This window comes from Delphinus delphis, chromosome 5 (assembly GCF_949987515.2).
Source record: "Delphinus delphis chromosome 5, mDelDel1.2, whole genome shotgun sequence".
Taxonomy (NCBI): domain Eukaryota; kingdom Metazoa; phylum Chordata; class Mammalia; order Artiodactyla; family Delphinidae; genus Delphinus; species Delphinus delphis.
Window position 1 is genome coordinate 132,553,533 of NC_082687.1, and position 11,904 is coordinate 132,565,436.

Genomic DNA, 11,904 nt, shown 5'->3' on the forward strand with positions numbered 1-11,904 from the left:
TGACCCAAAACCTATGGGACACAGCAAAAGCAGTTCTAAGAGGGAAGTTTATAGCAATTCAATCTCACCTCAAGAAACAATAAAAATCTCAAATAAACAATCAAACACTACACTTAAGACAACTAGAGAAAGAAGAACAAAGAAAACCCAAAGTCAGTAGAAGGAAATAAATCATAAAGATCAAAGAAGAAATAAATGAAATAGAAATGAAAAAACAATAGCAAAGATCAAAAAACCTAAAAGCTGGTTTTTGAGAAGATAAACAAAATTGATAAACCCTAGCCAGACTCATAAAGAAAAAAAGGGAGAGGACGCAAATCAATAAAATTAGAAATGAAAGGAGAAATCACAACTGACACCGCAGAAATACAAAGGATTATAAGAGACTACTACAAACAACTACATGCCAATAAAATGGACAACCATGAAGAAATGGACAAATTCTTGGAAAGGTATAATTTCCAGGAAGAATTAGAAAATATAAACAGACCAATCACAAGTAATGAAATTGAAACTGTAATTAAAAAATCTTCCAACAAACAAAAGCCCAGGACCAGATGGCTTCACAGGTGAATTCTATCAAGCATTTAGAGAAGAGCTAATACCGATCCTTCTCAAACTCTTCCCAAAAATTACAGAGGGATAAATACTTCCAAATTCATTCTATGAAGCCACCATCACCATGATACCAAAACCAGAAAAAGATATCAAACAAAAATTACAGACCAATATTGCTGATGAACATAGATGCAAAAATTCTCAACAAAATACTAGCAAACAGAATCCAACAGCACATTAAAAGGATCATACACCATGATCAAGTAGGATTTATCCCAGGGATGCAAGGATTCTTCAATATACGCAAATCAATCAATGTGATACACCACATTTACAAATTAAGGAATAAAAACCATATGATCGGGCTTCCCTGGTGGTGCAGTGGTTGAGAGTCCGCCTGCCGATGCAGGGGCCACGGGTTCATGCACCGGTCCGGGAAGATCCCACATGCCGTGGAGCAGCTGGGCCCATGAGCCATGGCCACTGAGCCTGCGCATCCAGAGCCTGTGCTCCACGACAGGAGAGGCCACAACAGTGAGATGCCCGCGTACCGCAAAGAAAAACACAAAAATAAAACCCATATGATCATCTCAGTAGATGCAGAAAAAGCTTTTGAAAAAATTCAACACCAATTTATGATTAAAAACTCTCCAGAAAATGGGCATAGAGGAAACCTACTGCAACATAATAAAGGCCATCTATGACAAGCCCACAGTAAGTATCATACTCAGTGGTGAAAAAATGAAAGCATTTCCACTAAGATCACGAATAAGACAAGGATGTCCACTCTCGCCACTCTTATTCAACATAGTTTTGGAAGTCCTAGCCACAGCAATCAGAGAAGAAAATAAATAAAAGGCATACAAATTGGAAAAGAAGTAAAACCGTCACTGTTTCCAGATGACATACTATACAGAAAAAATCCTTAAATATGACAACAGAAAACTACTAGAACTAATCAGTGAATTTGGTAAGGTTGCAGGATATAAAATTAATGCACAGAAATCTCTGGCATTCCTATATACCAACAGTGAAAAATCAGAAAGAGAAATTAAGGAAACACTCCCATTTACCACTGCAACAAAAAGAATAAAATACCTAGGAATAAATCTGCCTAAGGAGGCAAAAGACTTGTACTCAGAGAACTATAAAACACTGATGAAAGGAATCAAAGATAACATAAACAGATGGAGAGCTATATCATGTTCTTGGATTGGAAGAATCAATACTGTGAAAATGACTATACTACCCAAAGCAATCCACAGATTCAGTGCAATCCCTATCAAACTACCAGTGGCATTCTTCACAGAATTAGAGCAAATAATTTTACAATTCATATGGAAATGCAAAAGACCCCAGATAGCCAAAGCAATCTTGAGAAAGAAAAACAGAGTTGGAGGAATCAGGCTCCCCAACTTCGTACTATACTACAAAGCTACAGTAATTAAGACAGTATGGGCTGGCACAAAAACAGAAATACAGATCAATGGTACAGGATAGAATGCCCACAGATAAACCCACGCACATATGGGCACCTAATTTATGACAAAGGAGGCAAGAACATACAATGGAGAAAAGACAGCCTCTTCAATAAGTGGTGCTGGGAAAACTGGACATCTACATGTAAGAGAACAAAATTAGAACACTCCCTAACACCATACACAAACATAAACTCTAAATGGATTAAAGACTTAAATGTAAGATCAAACACTATAAAAATCTTAATGGAAAACAGAGGAAAAGTACTCTTTGACATAAACCACAGCAAGATCTTTTTTTGACCCAACTCCTAGAGTAACAGAAATAAAAATAAACAAATCGGATTTAATTAAACTTAAAAACTTTTGCATAGCAAAGGAAACCATAAATGAGACAAACAGACAACCCTCAGAATGGGAGAAAATATTTGCAAATGAAACAACAGAAAAAGGATTTATCTCCAAAATATCATGGAGCTCAATATCAAAAAAAAAAAAAAAACAAACAGTCCAGTTAAAAAATGGGCGGAAGACCTAAATAGACATTTCACTGAGGACATACAGATGGCCAAGAGGCACATGAAAAGATGCTGAGCATCATTAATTATTAGAGAAATGCAAATCAAAACTACAATGAGGTATCACCTCATGCCCGTCAGAATGGCCATTATCAAAAAATCTAGAAACAATAAATGCTGGAAAGGATATGGTGAATAGGGAACCCTCCTGCACTGTTGGTGGGAATGTAAATTGATACAACCACTATGGAAAACAGTATGGAGGTACCTTAAAAAACTAAAAACAGAACTACCATATGACCTAGCAATCCCACTGCTGGGCATATACCCTGAGAAAACCCTAATTCAAAAAGAGACATGTACCACAATATTCATGGTAGCACTATTTACAATAGCCAGGACATGGAACCAACCTAAATGTCCATCGACAGATGAACGGATAAAGAAGATGTGGCACACAGATACAATGGAATATTGCTCAGCCATAAAAAGAAGCGAAATTGAGTTATCTGTAGTGAGGTGGATGGACCCAGAGTCTGTCGTACAGAGTGAAGGAAGTCAGAAAGAGAAAAACAAATACTGCATGCTAACGCATATATATGGAATAAAAAACAACAACAAAAAATGGTACTGATGAACCTATCTATAGGGCAGGAATAAAGAGGTAGGCATAGAGAATGGACTTGAGGACATGGGGTGGGAGGGGGAAGCTGGGGCGAAGTGAGAATAGCATCGACATATATACACTACTGAATGTAAAACAGCGGTCTGGTGGGAAGCAGCAGCATAGCACAGGGAGATCAGCTCAGTGCTCTGCGATGACCTAGAGGGGTGGGATAGGGAGCATGGGAGGGAGGCTCAAGACAGAGGGGATATGGGACCATGTGTATGCATATACGGCTGATTCGCTTTGTTGCACAACAGAAACTAACACAGTATTGTGAAGCAATTATACTCCAATAAAGATCTATTAAAAAATAATAGTCTGTGTCTTGGGAAAGGGATTATGATGCATGATTTGAGAGGGAAAGATAAGTATACGGAAGTGTTTGAGATCTGAATTGTGGCTGGATAAATTGGAAGACATCACTTCACACGTCACAGAGGACTGACTCAACCAGAACTTGATAATATATTGCATTATTCTCTCTCACATAGGACTAGACTTTGTGGAACAAAAATGAATACAAGATAATTCCTAATTTCAAGGAATTTATTATCTGATCATTCATGTACTCATATTTCACAATATACAAATAGAGAACTATAGATTAGAGTGTGATTTTGTTTTTCTGTTGATGAGGAAAAAATCAGGGAAAACTTTAGGTAAACTTCAAATGACCTTGAAAGATAAATTAGATTTTGGCAGAGAAAAGACATTCCAGGTGGAAGACTCAGCATGAAAATGAACAAAAGATATTGTCTAGAAAGAAATATGGTCACAGTTGTATAATATAGCAGCAACTTGAATAATGAATGTGGATATACTCTGGGAAACCTGTGCATTTTATCTTATTTTCTGAATTAAATTTAAAAACTTAAGAATTACAAAAGGCCTACTATGAAATTTAAGTCTCTCTTTTACATCCCAAGTCAGAGAACCAAGTCACAGGGTTCTTATATAGCTTTCCAATACATTCTTTGTACACACAAGTATATACATTATTAATTCCTGTTTTAACTTTTATGCAAACAGTAGCGTAAGACACGTTATTCTCAATTGTGATTTTAAACACAATATCTCTCTCGGATTGATTGTTCCTTATCAGTTACAGTCTTCTGAAATCTATGTAAAATGAAAGTTGAGTTAACTAGTTTTAGTTAAGTAGTAAGAGTTAATTGGGACTTCCCTGGTGGTCCAGTGGGTAAGACTCTGCGCTCCCAATGCAGGGGGCCCAGGTTCGATCCCTAGTCGGGGAACTAGATCCCACATGCATGCCACAACTAAGAGTTTGCATGCTGCAAGTAAGAGTCCACATACCGCAGCTAAGATCTTGCGTGCCACAACTAAGACCCGGCACAGCCAAAATAAATACTTTTTTAAATAAATAAATAAGCTGTTTAAAAAATAATAACTAATTCACAGAATCTTTGTCATGTTTAAGTGAATGTTTAGTTCCTGGCCAATAACAGGCATTTTATGTATTTCATCATTATTTACTAATTATCATTTTAAAACAGAAGCCTATGTTATTAATGTCTCTTAATTATATATGTGATATACTCATGTTTAGCTTTTAATATTGTTGTATATATGTAATTTTTTATTTAATGATTTCAGTTACATAAAGTAGAATACAGTGATTCCTGGTTTCATTAGGGTGATGTTAGCTGCTGGAACAAGCAAACTCCAGGATATCAGTGGCTTCATACAATGGTTTATTTTTAACTTATGAAGTAGCCTAAAGCAGCCCAATGTTTCTGGTTAGTGAGTGCCTTTCCCCCACATAATGACTCAGAGACTCAGATCTTTAACATCTTGTGACTCCCCAGTCTTCTGGGCCTTAGAGTCCTCTGCTTCTAAACAGCAGAAATAGCGTGGAGAAGCCTCATCTGATCCTTAAACACCCTCTTTAGAAAAAGATACTCTTTATTGCTGTTCATACTTCACATAACTATAAATGCATGTGAGAAGCCTAGCCGCCTTTCAATGACACTCTGCACTCTCCTAGAAGAAGGATCATACGTTTTCATCAACAGCTAGCCATTTTGATCATAATAGTCCAATAACATCATTCACAAACGAAGAAACTTAAGACCTAGCAATTGTTAGTTCAGCAGGAATAGTTACTGTTTGCTTATGGTGTTTCCTTGATCTAATGTTCTTTGGTAATGCAATGGGTAGACTCTCATTAAACTGTGGACAGTATGAAAGGAGAAAATGTTAGATTGTAATAGGCAAATAATAATGTTGGTCAATATATTTACATTTAATTATAGGATATGGAGTTTCATTTTTCCTTTTTAAAAATAATTATTTAGTATTAAAGAATTATCATAAAATATGACATTGTTAAGAAGCTCTATGATTTTGGTGCTGAGTCTTCATTTAGGAATTTAGCACCTAGGCTGCATACATCATGATAATGAAAAAGCTTTATTCTTTTTTATGCTGCCTGCAGTAGAAAAATGGGAATTGCCTGTGCTGCATGAGCCACAATGTAACTATGAACAATACAATCTAAAAGGAGGGAGTTTAACATTTTCAAAGCCGTATTTTTAAAATTTATCCCAAAGTTCTCCATTTGTCAGCACAAATATTTTTCTAAGTATACATTTGAAAGCCTTTACACCTTTGCATCTACATTCAATCATTGAGGCAGCAGGAAAATTATGCTCTACATGTACAAAATAATGCTATGTTATTCAAAGAAGACACTATAAAGCTATTTAAAGAGGATATTATGATATAGGAAAAAGATCTATGTACAGGTGTCAATCATTGGTATCATCACTAATCTACTGAGTTACTTATTATGAAGATGAAATTGTTTTCAAATCTTGGTTGAAAAAATGGACAAGGAATACTGAATTGTATAAACAGAAATATTTATTTATTCAACCACCAACTGAACACTCACTACATGCCAGGCACTTTTTTGGACACTAGGGATACAGCAGGGAACAAAATACATGAGTTCCCCACTTGCCCATTTTTCTTTTATTTTATAAAACTAGAACTCTTTCTTTAAGTAACAAACTAAGAAATACTACACATAATCAGACAGCTATCTTTGAGGAATGAATTTTCTTGGGTTACCTACTTTGAACATCAGAACTTTCACCAAGAGTGAAAACAAAGATAGCTGTTTTAATTAGAATATTAACATTAATTAGAATAGCCACCAATGCCAGCAGAGAGATTGCACCAAATGGCAAGGGCCAACCCTGTCATACAAAGGCAGAGCCAGAAGAGGGAAATGAAGCAGGTTTGTGAGAGGCGCTGAGAAAATATCCTTGAACATACTCCGCTTCCAAGTACTAGGACTTCCAGAAATACTTAGTGTGGCCTTTTAAAAAACTGTAGAACATTATGAATTTTTGATTATAAGAATTTACCAGTTGCTAAATATATAATTTTTAAGTTATTTTTCTTTGAAGACATTGTCTTCTGATATATGGTAGGTAGTGTATTTAGAAGTTAAGTGAGTTGGTGCCAGGTTTCTAGTGGAGAATTTAGTCAAGACATGTGCTACCTCTCTATAAAGTAATCTTGGCTTTTTGGGTAATGAGTTATACATATTTGGGTTATAATTCAAAATTACTAGGCAATTTAAAAGTGAATTATCCTTTAACAAAACCAATTTTGAGGGGATAAGTCAGTTTTTAAAGTTAGTAACAAGGGCTCAATATATTTTTAGAAAGTGGAAGACTGGGTGAATGAAGGATACTATAATTTCTACAAAATTCATGATAAGTATAAAAAAAAGTTCCAACTGTGCCTTGGCTTATACTTAATACATACAATAGAAAAATATTTTATGTGTCAAAAGTTTATAAATATTTTTCACTCATATATTATGCTATTGCTTATATATTCTATTCCATTATTCACTGGTAAACTTTAAGTTTATGTGCCTGTGTGGAAAATAAATACAAGTGATATTTAACTATAAAATGATATTATATATATTGAAAAACATCTATTTGTTTGGTTTATGGGTCTATTGTTGCAGAGGAATTTACATATTATATTGTGGTTTTTATATTTCTACATCATCATCAATACTCTACATCATTTGAAAACATCACTAACAAAGCAAAAAGGGAATATCATAGGATTAATAGCTGAGGCGCTATAGTCCATAGTTTGTGTCCTTTCTATTTTGTGTGATCCACAAATTAGCAGTATCAACATCACCTGGAAGCACATTAAAAGTAAAATCTGCATTTTAACCAGATCCCCAGGTGACTGTGTGACCATTAAAATTTGAGAGGTCCCAGTCTGGTCTATGCAATAACCTTTCTGTTTCCTCTTTGCTAATAGGACCCATATTTTGTTCACATTTTGGGTGGTCATGTTAATCATGATCCCTTCCTAGCCCTGGGCAGCAAAGGTTGATTAGACTAAGCCAAGCATGATAATTTAATTTCCTTTTCCTCTGTTTGAGTACAGGCATGTGACTGCAACCCTAAACAAAGTGCTGTAGGAAATATTCTGGGGGCTTACAGAAAAACAATGTCATTACCCTCAGAAAGGTACACAAAACAAGGACATGGCTACTCTTTTGCTTCAGATATTTTCTTTCTGCAAACAATGTCTGCAATGGCCACCACCCTTTTAAGACTGTGAAGAGAAGACCAGGAAATAGCAGAGAAGCTGAGCTAGAGTCTTTAAGACCTAGAGTTCTTTCATCCAGCCCAGGAACCCCTTGGCTGCTAGCATGCTGGTTAATGAGATAATGAACACTTTCTTGTTGACGCACCTTCAGTGGGCCTCTGTTACTTATCCAAATAGATATATTAACTTAAAATAATCATTGGGATCAATAGCTTGATTAAACACATTACTTGTCTTTAAATCTCCACTTCTAAATCCACAGATAGGATAATTTTTGTGGATCTGTGTTAGTGAATACATACAGATCCTGACATTCTCCCAAAAGAATGTCAGTCTCTAAATCAGAAGATTCACTTGCTGGGTTATGACTGAACTAGAAATTCAGTTTAAATTTCCCTATGTGGATTTTCCTGCTATTTAAAGATTACAATTAATTGTTTTTCTATATTCTGTTCTATCGACTTGGAGAAAAGAGTAAAACAGTAGCCCAAATTTAGATTATGTTAGTTCTGATTGAACAGATTAAGTTTTTCGTGACTTCCCTAAATAGCTCATAATAATTTAATTACTGCCAAATTTACTTTCTTATAAAAATCATTCTGGGAAAGCTCAATTTAAGAGCACAACTAGGGCTTACCTTCTAATTTTACTGTACATACCTGATTAGGGTTTTTCAATAGAAATATGTTTTCATTAGATATATGTTCATTAGATACATATAATATAAATTCTACTGGACAATATTGATCTAATTACTATACAAGCCCTTTAGGACATATTTTATTCAGGAAAACTTCATAAATTTTTAGCACACTAGGCCACTGCATGTTCACTTAGTATTTATATATGTATCTTACTTAATTAAAATTATTATTATTTATAAAAGTATGGCAGATGGTATCCTCCAAAATTTGCGACAGGATTCTTTCTGGTCCCAAATGCTAGTTCAGAACATTTTCACTTCCCTTTAAGAGGTACAGTTCATCTCCTCTTCCCTTGAACTCAGGTGTGCTTGCAACTGCTCCAACCAATAGACTAAGGAAGAAGTGATACTCTGTCACTTGTGAGGCCAGGTCAGTAGGAGGACATGCCTCTCTTTGGCCACCCCCTCTTTCTTGATATGCTTAGTACTCCAGGAACTCAGCTACTTACTGTGAGGAAGTCCAGGCTACCTAGAGGGACCACAGGTAGGTCTTAGACAATAGCCAGCATCAACTGCCAGAAAAGCGAGTGAGCAAGCTTTCAGCTGATTTCAGCCCTCAGCTCAGCTGTCTTGTCCATTGACTGAAGCCCCAGACATTTTGGTGCCCAACCCCACGGAGCGTGACCTGACTGAATTCCTGACCCACAGAATCTGTGAACATAATAAATGGATGTTATATGCCACGAAATTTTGAAATGCTCTGAATGCACTCATTCAAATCGTAAAAAGAAATTTCATTCAATGTGTATGTTAATCTAAGACGCCGCTAATAGTGAAATCAGTTGGTCAATAGAAAGAAGCTAGGCTTATTGTCAGATAAAATCAGATATGAATTCTGATTCTATGGGTCTTGTTCAAATTACTTCAACTTTCTGAGCTACAGTTTCCTTATTACTTTAAAAATAGAGAGAAATATTCCTATTTCAGAGTTGTGATGAGATTATGATTAAATATACAACATATAACTTAGTGCCTAGCACACAGTAGATAATTAATATATGTTTGCTACTGTAACATGTTTTGGATGACTAGGAACTTTATAAGAATAACAGCAATAGTAAATCTGAGCATTGACTTGAGTGTTTACTATGTGCCAGGTACTAGGCATGATGCTCGGCATGTGTTGTCTCAAGTAGTAGTTAATTTATTTAATACATTACAGCATTTTATACACATTTGATTTATGTCTTAGAAACTCATACAATTAATTAATTCAATAGATAAGCATGTTTTTGTCCCAAATGCTGTGTCAGCTATTGCTAATTAAAATTTATAGGATTATCTTTAAAATACAATTGAAAGATCAAAATATAGAATACTGACAGAACATCTTAAATTAGTTTAAATATCCTTTTTTACAGACAAGGATTTCCAGTTTAAAGAGTAAATCGATATTTCTAGTAACATAAGAGAGTAAGTAATACTAAATAATTTCAATGTGGTACAGCCAGTGGCTGTCTTGTGCAAAAAATATGTATTACATAACCTGTAAATATTTGGGTTTAAAATAGGTAACTAAATACCAAAAAACAACTGGTTAAGTTTTAATATACTACATATATTAGTATGGACTCTATTGATAAAGACTCAAAATACTGCACTAATGATCCATTATTCCTTCATTTCACATTTGAAAGCACAGGCTGAGAAAACTAATCATATGAGCACAAGCACCTTAAGAAACTTGTAACCATCTGGAATACCTTAAGCAGCAGAAAACAACATTTGTGATGTTATTTTCATCACAGGTCTTTCAACAACACTCTCTCCAGACAAGCCGGGAACTAAGAGAAATTAGTGGCCATTCAAGGACATGGCTCAAAGACAATTCTATTCCATTAGTGTATGTGTAGCTTTTCTTAAAGCTGTGATAAATTTCCCCAAAATGTGGTTTGTTGCAGACCAACATCTACTCAGATCATAAAACGGAGGGGAAAAAAACCTCCGCAGTTCATTTAAACAGCCTTCTTAATGTCAGAGAATGTTTAGCTGGAGAAAGACATTGCCTTTATTGCTAGCTTATGTTGAATGAATAATTCAGAGTGAAAGCAGTTGCAGCAAAACGATAAAATTACATAAACCAAAGGGTAGATGTTCAATCCAAATATCTGTAGAAAAAAACTCACATTTCCTATTCTTCTGTTTACTTACAAAGTTATTTTGTTTGTACAGATGTTCCAAAAACTATCATCACATTTCTTTGCAATATTTATAACCTACTCGAAATGCTTGCTCTAAGAAATTTTTCTTCTCTATTCAATACATCCTTAACCCTGATTTGTCTTCTGTTGTCCAGCAGAATCTGTATATTAATGACAGGCAAAGTTCAACGTAAATGACCATTTGATACCAGAATAGAGAGTGAGAAGAAGGGAGGGAATTGATAATTATCAGATGTCTCTTTTGTGCTAGGTGGCAGGTGGCCTACTATTTCATTTTTTTTTCCTCACAACAGCTTCCTGGGTTATAATACTTATTCTGATTTTTAGATAAAGATAGCTTAGTGTAATTTTTATTGTCTAAAATCACACAACTACAAAGAGGTGGAATCACATTTGAAATAAGTCTGACCCAAACCTCCTGCTCTTTCCAATACATGAGAACAACCTGAACATTTTAAGTCATCATATAAGCAGAGTAGCTTTAAGACAAAATGTTTTTTAAAAAACAGAAATTACAAAGTTTTTAGGCCCAGAGTTTAGAAATAAAATGTCCAATACTTGGATGATTTAAGTAAAGTTTATTTTAAATGTCATGACTTTTGGGGGTACTTTTCAACAACATGATTTTTCCCCTTGTTAAAGCAGAGTCACATTTTAATACATGGATTTCTGGACTCACCTGCACAAGAAATCTTAGTCTGAAACTCACTGCTTGGAAATGGGCCTCTCCTCTGATTAGATTCATGTTAAAATCCACCACATGTTAAATTGACTTAAGAATAAAAAGTCATATCTGCACAATTGCCTGAATAGCTTATTGATTCAGATTTTTTAAAATAGTTCAGCAAAATCAGAAGGGCAACAAAACCAATCATTTCAGCCCAAATGGTTCATTCCCTAGCTGCACGCAGTCACAGATAGAAGAGAGGGCTATCTCCATCAACATAAGGCTGCACATTGTCACTTGCTGTGTGCATTGCTTATTTCCTTACTGAGGAAGAAATCAATGCTGCTACATTTTGCCCAGCATTGCTTGAAATATTCATAGAAATTTATTTTAGAGCAGGTCAATTTTGATGTGTAAATTTTTATATTCTAACTGCTTACCTATTGTAAATTATACTGTTTCTGCATAAAATAGTCATTAGTAATAAAATATTATTGTAGTCACTCTTGGTTTTTAAAAAATATACTAAGTTCTATA